General features: G+C 40.6%; 1 protein-coding gene across 4 annotated transcripts in view; it reads left to right on the top strand.

Annotated features, from left to right (window-relative positions):
* The first annotated feature begins 7,156 nt into the window (after window positions 1-7,156).
* HPGDS (hematopoietic prostaglandin D synthase) overlaps window positions 7,157-13,064 on the top strand; it is a 28,791-nt gene continuing 22,883 nt past the window's right edge. For 2 of the 4 annotated variants that reach the window (XM_046655557.1, XM_046655556.1), the window contains exon 1: window positions 7,157-7,288. The gene's annotated coding sequence lies outside the window, so the exon portion shown is untranslated. Of the gene's footprint in view, window positions 7,289-9,621; window positions 9,669-13,064 lie in introns of those variants that run through there. The other 2 variants (XM_046655554.1, XM_046655555.1) reach the window with 2 other exon arrangements.

Genomic DNA, 13,064 nt, shown 5'->3' on the forward strand with positions numbered 1-13,064 from the left:
CACCCCAAGATATGTCTCTTTGGCATCAGGATTATTTGAGGCTGATTGCTTTTGATAAACTGGGACAGGGAAGGAGGCTCTGAGGAATGAAACTTGCCCTTTGTTAGGACACGTTTACATTTGCAAGGTAAATCTCGATCTGTAAAAGGTGCCTCCCTCTCTGTACCAGGAAGAAGAGAGGCGATGACCTTCTCTCTAAAAACTCTTAATCAATACCAAAGGCAAGGGCTTAAATCTGCATTTTATTGTGCTTGTCTGGTAACCTCCTGTAACTGACTTCCCTCCCCCTCCCAACGTTGGCATTTCTTTAACGATTAAGCATCTTTCCTTAGGCTAGGAACTGAATGCTGAGCTCACCTGTGACCGCCCAGTTCCAGACAATCGACTTGCCTCTGGCTACGCCCTCTGAGACAGCAGACCACTGCCTGCTGTGTCCATCAAGCGCTGTGCTCACAGGGCAATCTTGTGACTATTGTGGGAGGGACATTTCAATCACATGTGAAACACCCTGTTTGGGGGTATATAACCACTATGTGCACCCCACTTCTTTGGTGCCCTTTCTTCCTTCTGGAAGAAAGGCCCCGGGCCATGGTTCCTCATAAAGCTTTGTTTAATTTTCTCTTGCTATTCTGTCTCATGTGAATTTAATTCGTTCTCCGGCCAGACGAACCCCCATTTGGGGAGAGGAAATGTCCTCCTCCCCGACACTGCCATCAACTATGGAGGCTGGAACTCGTTCAAGGACTTCACTCCCTCCTTAGGCGTCACCTGAGTTGTACTGGGTGACACTGCCCCTCCCCCATGTGCATACTACCTTCACAAAACATTTTGCTGTTGTTAAAAAACAAAATTCAACTGAGTAAATTATAAAGATCTTAGTAGCTTTATTTAACAATTCATGAATCGAGCAGCATCAATCTAGCAGAGAGAAAGGAGCTCTGAGGAGCTGTACAAAATGGAAGACTCTTATAGGCAGAAGGGAGCAGGAACAAGAAAGTTGTTCCGGCACAAAACCTGACTGATTACTGCAAAGTCACCTTCCTTATGGGGATGGCAGGGGTCCATCAGGCAGATTACCTGAGTGGTGCTGATTGGGCAATTCCTGATTGACTGGTTTAAGATTCCATTTCTGGGAGAGCTTTAAGTCTCAGTTCAGTGACGTGAGGCTTAACATAAGCGACTCCATTTTGAGCGTGTGGCAGATTGACAAAAGTCATGATGTAAGCTTTTTCCTTCTAGATCTTCCTGCAAATTTATGCCCCTACCCATCCTACCCAATTCTCCACACCCCACCTCAGCCCAACTCTCCTGAGGGATGGCTCTTCGTAACTATTCATACAGAGAAAACAGGAACTGAGAATCAATATGTGAAATGCAAATTGCTATTTAGACTACCTGACAAAGGTTGGTAAAGAGTACAAAAAATATTAAGGTAATATTTAAATGAGTAGAGTTCATATAAGGACTTTGGTCCGGACTATCAGCCAGAGCAAGACTTTTATCAGAGAACAGTGAGTCCAGAACACATTAGGACAGAGGAAAACAGTCTCAGGGGAAATGACTAACGGAAAAAAGATAAGAAATTCTTGGTAAGATGGACCCACATTGTTCAGTTTAATTTGTACTTCTAAATTTAATTTTGTGTATTTGCAGCTGTAGGAAAAAAATAATATTTGAAAGTATCGATACCAGACTTTTAATTTCAAGTTCATCAATCTATTAAACAATGAGGTAGTCAGAAGTTCTAAACTTGTAGAGAATGTCCCACAACACATCTTTCTTTATGGTGAAGAATCTTCCTTTAGTGCAGAGTGGTTGTAAACCAAAACTTTGTGAGGGATTTGGGGGTAGTTGTAAGAGCATAGCCTTGTTATCAACAGGACTGAGTGTGAGTACTAGTACCACTGCCTAACAGCTGTATGACCCAGGGCAAGTTACTTAATCACTCCTAGCCTTGATTTTCTCATCTGTATAATGGGTCTAACATCTGCATTCCAGATTGGCTGTGTGCCTTAAACAGCCCCACAACTATCATTATTATGAAACAAGCATACCAAATATTTGAATGGGCTGCAATTTTCTCATTTTACTTAAATTTTATGGAAATCATTTTCCAAAACAACACATCTTTAAGAAAATTCTTCAGTAATTAGAATCCTTATATCTCATATGTTGCATGGCCTCTGCTTCCCCAAGATTCCCCCCTACTTTTTCTTTTAAGACCAAGGGGCTAGAGGGTGGGCAGTAGGGGCTGAGAAAAGGTAGGGCAGCCAGGGGTGCAATGCTTTCTCTGCTGGCTTTTAACCAATCCCCTTGTTTTCGGTCCTGAATCTCAAGTACACTTTTGTGGGTCTTGCGCCCTGGTGGCTCCCGGGTTCTTCAAGGGTATTGGGGTGGCATCTCCTCGGTATGCATCCTCTTCCCCACGTTCGGGGAAACTTGGGTCACAACTTTGACTGCATGGTTTGCTCAGGGCCACTCCTCCACCTGCTCCCTTTCTGCCAAAATGTTTTCGGAAATGTTCCCTATACTCTTGATCTCCCCTTTCTCTTTGTCCTTGCTGACCACACCTTTCTTATGCTTTTGCTGTCTTTTTAGTGGGGCTTAGGGATATTAAGATGTGTTGTTAATATGGCATGCTTAACCAGCTGCTTTGGGAAGAACAAGTTTGGAAATTTAAACAATAGGATTTAAGTTAGATACGAATAGTAAAAAAAGAGAAAGCAATTTTAAAAACTTCAAGAAAAGGATGTATAAGAATTGTGACTTTTCAGTTTCTGGAGATCAATCCCATACATTTAGTTTGAGCACTTCCATCAATAAAACTGTTAAGATAATGCAGGAAAAAGCTTGAAGACTTATTTTTTTAAAAAGCACATTCTTCAGGAATTTTGCTATCCTTGTCCTTTGAATTTATAAACTGGGCTTTTTAAATAGGATCCAAAGAATGAGAACTAAAATTCAACTCTACTGATTTAAATTCAAACTTCACATTTTGAAATTCAAAGTGTGTTAAAAGTTGCCTTTGACTTTGATAAAACATGCCTTTGATTTTTTTCTAAACAATGTAATACTTTGCATTTGGTAAAATTGAAAAATGAACCATGAACAGCAGCTGACTCTTGCTAGCTCATAGGCATCAGCACACCACTCTGCCTGAGCTGTGGACCTGAGCAGACTTTGCTGGAGTCCAGAGCATTCTTATCTCGAATCTGCTGTTTGGAAACAGGAACCAAGTAGAAATTTAAAATTGATGTAGGATTACCACTACATCCGAAGACATACAGTAAAGGACAAAGCTTTGATTCCGAACATTTACGAAAACATTGTAGCATATTAGCATGCAGTTTAATCAGTATAACATACAGTTTCATATGAATTTCTATTTATTTGAAGAAAAGAAAGTCTGTCTTTTCAAGTTGGGCCTAGCAAAATGCCTGTAATTAGCAAGTCTCTGTTAATCCAAGATCCGCTCCCTAGTTTGGCCTCTTTGGAAACTGAATTAGGTCACTCAGGATTTCATGAATCACTGAAAAAACAAAACATAAATTTATTAGAATATTCTAAGAAATACATTTGCGAAATAAATCGCAACATTCTTGTTGTTTAGCAAATCCCCTTTCCAAGTGTTAGATCGAATTATAGAGAACTGGGTCATTGAACAAATAGCTTAATCAATGGAGGGATCAATCTCAGGGAAAGAGAACACTTGCACCTGTCTACTAAAGCATCTTTTATCTCAGACAGTGATGGAAACCTGAAAATTGTCTTATGAAGTTTTTCTTTTCAAGTATTCTTACCAGACGCCAAAAAGCGCACGTCATAAGATCAAATCTTTATAGGAGACATCTCACAGCGCTGGCACCAGTGTTTATACATGTTGGTTGCAGGAATGTTAAGTGAGTGATAATCTCATGTTAATCACTCATTTCTGTGTTTACTTTTCATTCCTTGATTAAACAGAAGTATTTGATTGAGGCAGGTTGCTCTCTTTGAAAGAATATAGAACTTTGAGCAGAAATCAAATGGGTTTTGAGGAAGGAAGCCAAATGGTCAAAACCACCCTAGCAACCAATTAAACTAAGATGTTGCGATCACAGCACTGTTGTGCCTGGCATCTGTTGAATGGGCCGTGGGGACCATGTTAATGTTTAGGAAGCATTCAGTTCTTTCCAGAATCACATTTACACGTCTTCTTTCAGTTGGTGTCCACAGATGACAAATTTTAATCATTTATATAAATTCCTCCAAACCCCAGGCCTAGTGACAATGCTGGATCTTGTCCCCAGGCCACGGAGGTTTATCCAACTCGAGGCCTGTAGCTTCCCGGGAACCACTGAAAATGTTTCATCAACGAGATGTACATACTGCCAGAAAACAGACCACTTCCGGTCTTTGTGGCCTAGGTCCCAGCATTTTGGAAACAGCTGCTGTTTCCTCTCCATGTGGCTCAGGCGTATGAAGAACCAAAGTGCTCACGTAGCAAAATTGTATCTTGGAGGCCAGAAAAATATTTCTCACCACAACTTTGTTCACCGTTTTCTGGATCTTGTTTTTTTTTGTTTTACTTTTCTATAAATGAAAACTGCTGCTTCTTTCCTATACAAACTGTGTTCTTTTAATAGTCTCGTCTAAGTGTGCTCCAAGGATTGAAGCTTCATCTGATTTCTGTAGCCATCTCTTAGAATTCACTTTTCACTGGAGCTGTTTCGCTTATAGAAGAGGGCAGCAGATGTTAGTTGTGTCAGCAGAACCAAGATCTCCTGATTTCCTTTGTTCTAAACAATTTCCTCTCTGCCTTACAGGCTGGTCTGAAACAATTCTGCCAGAAATCCTGTGTGTTTGATGTGAGGGCAAATGAATTTCTAGAATGGGATGGTGAAGAAACTAGCTTAGGAGAGTGAATTTACATCAGAAATTTGCTTGATATGTAGAGGCGGGCTAAAGAAAGTTGAATAATCCTGAGAAGTGGTGTCAGCAGATGATAGAAGCCTGATAGAATGAGAAATGTATGTTTCACTATGGGACGATCAAATGCAGTGACTAACAGCGGGGACTCTGAAGGCGCACTGACTGGCTCAGATGTTGGATCTGCTGGTGGCTGGCTTTGAGACCTCCACAAATTAAAACACTGAGTGGGTACCAGGGACATGATGAGCACGAACATCAATGTTTGCTATTACTAGTCCCCTGTAGTCCTGGACATTTTTTGACACATTCTTATTCTCCAAAATCTCCTCTTTCTAATTTCATGAGGAAAACATGCCTCTTCAGATTCATATATTTTTAAAACATGTAAAAAATCCAAATACACAAATCATTTTAATAGATACATTTTGGTTGCTTGCTTCTTGATAACTTCCAGGAAAGTGAAAATGCTCTCGAAATTACACTTTTGTCTGTGTTATTTTAGTATCTGCAAATAGTAGGCCCACCCTGGAACCTGGATTATCAGAGAGGGTGGCCTTCCCGTGATCTGAGTATCTTGTCTTTGTTGCTAGACTGGGGACAAAGATAATTTGTCCCCCTGGAGCCCTCATTCCATGAACTCTACGTCCCTTTGGACTTAGTTTTCATTCCAGTTATCGTGTAAGACAGAGAAATGTCTTCAGGAGGAGAATTATGTTGCTGAGTAATAGAGCAGAAAGTGACTTCAGCAGTCACGAGGGCAACTCTTTTATTTTGCAAGCCCTGAGGTTCCGAGAGGAGATGAGACTCTGGGTAGCAGGGCAGGGAAAAGACAGGGGGCGTCTAACGCATGGTCCTTTCAATGTATGGGGTAATGATACAAAGGGGACAGTAATTGGTTGTGGAAAAATCTTGAAAAACAACTTAACTTACTCTATTTCAATGCTTGTTTTCCCCATTCTTGACAGATGAATCAACGTGAAATCTCAGGAACAAGATTCAAATGTTTGAAGAATTTTACATCTAGAAATGCTTTCATGACATGCCCTAGTCAGTTACATAACCGGACTCCAGGATGTGCACAGCAATTGCTAGGTCATTTTGCGGACAAATGAGATAATACATGGCAAACACTTTGTTCAGTGCCTGGCCCACGGAAAGCAGTTAGCAGATATTAGCTATTTATATTACCATTAATTGCTTATGTCTGAGAATCATCTTTCAGCCATGAGGCTAGGCAGAAAAACATCTACGCACAACCTTCGAGATAGTTACTCTATCAGTCTTCACAGCCTCTGAAGAGTCAAATAAGAAAAATCGTGTTATCCTGGCTGAAATGTGGGAAAACACAGACACTTAAGATTTGCAAGCACATTTCAATCACCCAGATAGCCAGAAGCAGAGAAACATATTCTTAATCTCCTGCCTTCTCCATCTGGGCTTAAATACTCTGGTTTTAGATGTTTTTAGTTTCTCAAGTCACTGACTGTGCAAAGGAACTCCTGCTGCCAAATAAAGGGAGCTCGCTTCCTCCTTGTCTGCTAAAGAGAGCTAGGGAAGGAGACGGGTCTGTCTGTACACTTCCCCTTTACCGACATAAAGAAAGAGAGAGGAACTAACATGTGGGCTATTTTTTAAATATTATATTCATTTTTCTGTTAGAGAAATATGTAATAACCACTAGCACTTGTCACAAGGTAACTACTTGCCAAGCAATGCACTGAGTAATTTAAACACATTAACTCGTTTAATCCTTTCAACTGAGAAATCAGATGATCTTTGTCATCACTACTTTACAGATGAGGACACTGATGCTGAGAGAGGGTAGGGATCTGCCGAAAGTTCCAGAGCTGAAAGGCGGCGGGGTGGAGATTCCACTTTGGGGTGAGCAGTCGTCGTGCAGACTGGAAGCCCTCATCGGGACGTGGTAGGACCACGTTACTGCACAGGTCGGAAAAGAAGGAAAACAAGAGTAAAACTGGACTCCGAGTCAGCGTTGGATAACGAACAGCAGTTAGGAACCTGCTGATTAAATACCACAGGGGTAAGAGTTTTCCAATATGGGAGCCGCTGGAGACAACGCAGATGTATTCGACTGAACTCGAACATGCTTCCAAGCTGGGAGGAAGGCAGCCTCGAGCTGGTCACGTGATCCCGGGGCTGCTCTCAGGCGGCGCCCAGCGGCGGGAGAGTCGGAGACTCTTCCCCGCCTGTCCCTCAACCCCTGCACGTGCAGGTCGTCTGTCTGTGCTCATTTCCTCAGGAGAGGGTGACGGCAGGGTGAAAAATAAAAGTGCTAGGCGACTGCTCTCTTCCTGGCTTTTAGTTGCAAAGCCCAAGCACAGAGAGGGCACGAATTCGTCAAGCACACATCTCGAAGGTAAGAGCCTCCTTTCAGACGAATTGCCAACAGTGTTAGCAGGCTAACACGCAGGTCTCTAACCAGGCGTTAGGCACCTTTGTAAGCACGTATCTCTGTATTCATTTAATGCTCTAAAACCCTATGAGGGAGTGATCACGAGCATCCTTAGAATGCCCCAGAGGGGTCAGGATTTGTGTCTGTTTTTGTTTACTGCTTTAGGTAAACAGGGAGGCACAGAGAGGTTAATAACGTGCCCAAAGTCCCACAGCTGGTCGTAGACGAGGGGCTTTTGCAGTGTCCCCACCTGGGCTGGGATAGAAGAGAGAGGAAGAGAAATCTGTGGTTCTGGAGAGCAGAGAGACGCGAGGGCCCTATTGGGTCACCGGGGAGGTGGCAAGACCACATTGAGGAAATGGTGGTGGTGAGTGGTGGGCAGCGGGAGCCTCAGGCAGCATTGCCGGTGACTACACTGCCACGTGTGGGTGGGAGAGTGGCAGAACGAGGACCATGCAGAAGCCATGCACACAGGCAGTGGCGGCCTCCAGGACAGCCTGTGCTGACGCATGATCAGGATCAAACAGCTGCCCCTCCCCTCATCCGTGATTTGTTTTCGGTTTTCCTCCAGCCAAGCAGAATGGGTTGTAAAGCAGAAAATTGTTAGAGAAAATGAGGAAAGTGCTCTTTCTTGCATATCTGATTTTTTTTCCTTTTTTTTTTTTTTTACTGAAGCGTTGTCTAGGGAAAGAATATTAACTGTGTCATCAGAAGGCCTAGGGTTTACTGCTAGCTTGTCCCATCCCAAATTCCTGGCCAATTTCTCTGTATCTGTTTCCTCCTATGTAAACCGGGGATTAAAAATGATTGAGATGAGGACAAAAAGATTTTTTAAAAGTGTAAGTTGAAACACAGTGAAAGATAATTAACACAGTGTTAATTTTGTATAGTTCTCATTTCAGTCTCACTTGATTTTGACTCACATAATATCTTTTTTGGAAGGTAAGGGGCTGTCCTTGTGTCTTCTTAATTAAACTTTTTACAGACTAATATTTATATTTCTTTTCTTTTCTTTTTTTTGTGAGGAAGATTGGCCCTGAGCTAACATCTGTTGCCAGTCTTCCTCTTTTTGCTTTTGAGGAAGATTGTCGCTGAGCTAACTAACATCTGTGCCAATCTTCCTCTGTTTTCTGTGCGATGCCGCTAGGTCCATGCCAGGTCCAAACCTGTGAACCTGGGCCATCAAGTGGAGCACGCCAACTTAACCACTATGCCACCAGGCCAGCCCCTTATTTTCACTTATGTTTACCATAAATGGATGTAAACAGATTTTTCAAAGTTTACAGTGCTTAGAAATAGAAAATATTACCTGACTGATAGGTTGCTGTTGCTGCCTAGGATGCAGTTTTCTGGAAGTTGAAGCCAGCCTGTCATTACAATGTTTCATGGATAGTCTGCAGGCCCAATAACGCACAGGCAGGCATTTTACTCCATCTTTCCCCCGGAGCTGTCCTAATATGATAGCTGGAATTAAGTCCTGCTCTCAGGAGTGAAAAAATAAATTGCTAAAACATTTAGACGTTTGTTACTAGTCTGTATAAAGATTATCAATGAGATGTATCAGGACCTTCTACTCTGGTGTGCTTTAAACAGTGTGACCCTTTTGAGGAAATAGTGTAGGTGAAGCGGCAATGAGAATTTAGAGTCCTTGTAAAAAGGTGATTTGTGGAGAAATAGAAATTGGGATCGTTCATTCATCAAATACACATTAGTGCCTACAACGTGCCCGGCGCTCCTCTCCATACTGAGGACACAAGAGTACCCTCAGCAATGAAGTCCCTGCCCTTCTGGAGCTTGCATGCCCCTGGGGGAGGCTGAGAACCACGGGCACACACTGTGGTCAGACACTGTGGCGGAGAAGCACACAGCAGGCGAGGTGCGACACTGCAGACGCAGGGTTCCGTGGGTGCGTGGTCAGCCAGGGCAGCTCCCAGGAGACCTCAAGGAGTGAGAAGGCAGGCCCTGTGTGCCTGTCAGGAGGGCCCACTCATGCTCACGTTTTCTCATTCTCTAGGGGCTTGTGGTGCAAAACTTTAAAAATAAATGAACATGTAGCAGTTGGCTCATGTCAGCACCTACAACTTTGACTTTACCAGCTGTATGCAAATATCCGAGGTTCTTTATACACAGAAATCCGATACAAGAACAACCAGCAGTTTTTGCAGGCTCGCACTGCACACCAGGCATGTTCCATCTAAGAAACGAAGAAGAGACTTAGGTGGAAGTAAGTTGCCTCTTCTCTTTCATTGGCTTGTGACTGTCACTTACTTGTCATATGAACCCAAGTTGCAGTCACGTACGAGGGCATAGAAGATACTGGAGACTCCACAGAGACGCAGCACAAGTAAGTGATATGACTGGACTCTACAAAGATTAGAAATGAGGTAGTCTTCACTCTTCATTTTAGGGCTTAATTTTATTACTATCATAGTCTGTGTGTGACTGAGTGACTGTCTTGTCACCTATTTTCGCCATTTCACTTACTCTGACTTTGTCTCATTTGGAGCCTCTCTATGTTAGTGACCATGTGGGAATCAAATGGTAGTTTCTAAGAGAAATACAGGTACGAGAGTTTTTAAAAGATTTTAAGAGAATTTGAAAGATCCCTCGAGTGGATTTTTACACAGAAAATACAGTCAATACCAGAGGAAAAATTCTGTCCTAATCAGGGTTGGTGACTTCTTCCACAATTTTCCCAAGTGATGTTTTCAATGTGTGAAGCAGTAGAGAATTTCATTTCATGGTTCTTCACTTGTCTTTTTTCTTTTAAATTCAGGGATTTTCTTTGTGATATTTTCTATCACTTTAAGGCTCATTTGGTTGACGTGTCTTCATGTTATGCCAAGCATTGCATTCTATTATAATTTGGTTTCAAGTGTCGTTTAAGGGATTTTCCCCATCTAGGAATTTGAACTCACAGCTCCCAGAAGATATTTCTGTTGTTCTTCTTGCTTTGGCTTTACTGTGAGGCAAATGGTATTTAGTTGGCCTTTGATGGGAAATTAGAGATCCCGGCTTGCCAATTCAAAATTAAATATCCAGTGTTTGATTGAATTCAAGAACTTAGTTAACAAACATTTTTATATTTCTCCATTGTCCTACATTTAACTCGAACCTGGCAACTTTTCCAGAACTGAACTAGAAATGCTCAGGAACATTGTGAATAAGGGAAATCAAAATACTTTACCACCAACTGCTAGCAGGTAATACAGTGTTCTTAATTAACGTCATTATGTACAAGAAGTTCCTGTGTAGATAATGGCATCTCACGGGATTGCAGTCTGAATCCAATTTTTCATTTCAAAACACAATAGCCTATACAAGGGGAGTACAAACATTATACTCCACGCCACTACATGAATAGGTTTATTCCTGGTCAAGTTAAGACGTAGTAAAGAAGACTGTTGGCAAATTCACAAGTAATCTTTGTTTTCCTACTTCGAACTCATAGGTTTTGCTCTATCGCTAGGCCGATATAAAACTGTATCTGGAATTCCCAAGTATGTTTGAAGTCCTGTTTATTTCAGAGTAAGAGCTCCTGTAGATGAACACTTTCATGAATAAAATAAATTAAGATAAATAGCATTTATGTTTGGAATTCAGTTGTAAAAGGTTAATAGTTAATTCCTTATTTGTAAGTTTTCTGTCCATCAAAATTACTCCCAAAATTCTATCCCTTTTTTCAGTTATCTGCTGAAATCTTTAAGGTGCATAACGTGGTCATTGAATATTAACTTCCTTTGCCAGAGTTGAATTTGGATTGTTGTCACCTTTCTGGCATAGACTAGAATTTTTGAGACTATGTTTTTCTTTGCTCTTACAGCAATATACAGACTAGAATGCCGCCTTAGTTAAAATTAAATGGTTATGTTATGATAGTTTGCATTTTATCAATGACTGCATTAAAATTCCCTCTGGGATTGAATGCTCCTGTATTTTGTTGTTGTTAGTCGGCTGAAATGTATCAGTGTTATATAGAGTAAAAAGAGCTACAAACTTAGGAGAAAGAAAGGAAGGACCCAAGACAGCACTTTTCAAAAACATTATCATTTCCATGTAAAAGATTTAATTTCTCAACAAGTTTAACATAACTACAAGCTAAATCTCCTTTTGCATTTAATGCTAATTTCATATGAGTTCACATGTGGAAGTTTGTATCCAAGGTGTTTATTAGTCATCATTCATATGTTCTTTGAGAAACTGTATATCTTATTTTTCAAGCAGGATTCTAAGGGCTTTTTATTTCTCTGCTGAATCAGGGACTTGACATGGAGTGGAAGGACACCCGTGTTTAGTTTTAGTGTAAGCATAATCAACCTTTTTACTTCTTGTTTCTGTATCATTTCAGGAAATATATGCAACTTTCCCTATTTGGGATTCTTAACACAGAATCACAGTGGAAGGGCTCAGAAATGAAGCTAACAGGACAGAAGAGATCAGCACGGCAATGGAATTTGCCTAGGCCAGTCAGATCATATTTAGGTCTCTAATCCACCTGGATGTTATTTCTATGAATTATGGGAAGTTGGGGTCTAATTATGTATACTTTTCCTCTTTTGTCTCAGAACCAGTTTTGTCTAGTCTCTTAATGTCCCCACTGTAAGGTCATGTCGTCTTATATCTGAGCATCTTTTTCAAGACTCTGTGCATCTCCATATGTCTAGTCCTGAACAAATATCACATACCTTAATTACGAGGCTTTTTATATAAGTCTTGCCATCTGGTAGGTCAGGTCCTGTCTTGTCCTCTTGATTTGTCTTGGCTATTCTGGTCATTTCCATTCAAAAGTTAGGATCGGGTTTATCTGTAGACTCTTGGATTTTAAACACAGTCATTTTGATTGCAAATAAGGACAGTTTTGTCTCTTCCTTTTCACTCCTTTCCTGCCTTATCTACTGTTGTCTTAGCTTACTGAATTGGTTGGGCCTTCCAGGGCCATGTTGAATAGTAGGGGTAATGGTGGGGTTCTTGTTGTTCCTAACATTAGAGAAGATGCTTCTATTGGCTCCCCATTGTGTATGATGTTTGCTCTAAGTGTTTTGTAGACACTTATCAGGTTAAGGAAGTTTTCTTCTATTATCAGTTTGCTAAATTTTTTTTTAAAAAGTGTTGATCACATGGTAAGTGATTAATTTTATGTATACTTTTTTTAAGGCATTTCTTTAGCATCTATTGAGAAGATAGTATGGTTTATGATTTTTCCCTTTTAAATCTAGTATTGTAGTATATTATAGAAATGGATGTTTTGATGTTGAAACATCTTGCATTCCTGGGACAAACACTATCTTGTCATTATGTTTTATTTCTCTTTACACACTACTAAATTTGAACAGCTAATAAGTTACTTAGGATGTTTATATCTATGTTTATAGTGAGATTAGCCTACAAACTTCGTGTTTTAATATCTTTGAACATTTCTCATATTTCAATTGTCTGAAACTATTTGTAGAAGATAAGGATTACCTTGCCCTTGAAGATTAGGTAAAATTTACCTGTAAATCACCTGAACCTGGTGTCTTTCTTGGGATAACTAGTTACTAATTCAGTTTCTTTACTGGTTATTGTTAAATGCGGATTCTCAGTTTCTTTTGGATTTGAGTGTGTCAGTTTATATATTTCTCAGAATTTTTCCATTTTAATTTTTAGTGACAAACTTTAGTGACAAAGTTATTTGTAGTGTTAGCTGATGATTTTTAAATATCTATTTTATCTGCTATTAGGAGCCCTTTTTATTTGTAAT

Source organism: Equus quagga, chromosome 3, assembly GCF_021613505.1.
Source record: "Equus quagga isolate Etosha38 chromosome 3, UCLA_HA_Equagga_1.0, whole genome shotgun sequence".
In the NCBI taxonomy this organism is placed as follows: Eukaryota; Metazoa; Chordata; class Mammalia; order Perissodactyla; family Equidae; genus Equus; species Equus quagga.